The sequence below is a fragment of the Sinocyclocheilus grahami genome, unplaced genomic scaffold, assembly GCF_001515645.1.
Source record: "Sinocyclocheilus grahami isolate Dianchi unplaced genomic scaffold, SAMN03320097.WGS_v1.1 scaffold3646.1, whole genome shotgun sequence".
Lineage (NCBI taxonomy): Eukaryota > Metazoa > Chordata > Actinopteri > Cypriniformes > Cyprinidae > Sinocyclocheilus > Sinocyclocheilus grahami.
Window position 1 is genome coordinate 6195 of NW_015508735.1, and position 699 is coordinate 6893.

Genomic DNA, 699 nt, shown 5'->3' on the forward strand with positions numbered 1-699 from the left:
TAAAAACCCTTTCAACCTGGTCTGGCCTGGCAATCTTAGGGCTTTTTCACACTTGGCTCATCTGGAGCGTTTGTTTCAGAACCTGGCGTGTTTTCTCCCTTAGTTCGGTTTGTTTAGGCATAGTGGATCGGCACTAAAATAATTGTTCCAAGATCGGCTGAATGAGATGGTCTCAGGCCCGATTACAAAAACTCTGGAGTGGTTCAGTTCAGCAATCCACCCCAATGGACCAACAAACTAAACTTTATTTTATTGTTATTATTATAATATTTTTTTTTATTTATTTTTTTTGGCATTTTTGCTTTATTATGCTAGGACAGTTATTAGACAGAAAGCGAAGTGGGAGAGAGGGGAGATGGGATTGGGAAAGGTCCACGAGCCGGGACTCAAGACTATTGCACTGACCAAACCAAACTTTATATAAGCAAGTCCAGTAATCCTTTAACAAAATAAATAAATAAATAAAAAATTATATTAAAATGTTTGACTGTTGGATATTTCAAATATTGAACAAGTGAAATTCCCAAATGAGTGTATTCAATTGAAATGACTGGATGACCTCAAAGATTTCATGAGTGTACAATAGCAGAATTTAATGCAAAATCAGGCAAACTGCATTATTTATGGCAGCTTGCATTTTTGTCTTATTTCTGCAATTTTTTCAGCAACAAAAATTTTAACCTGAGAGGGGGAAATGCA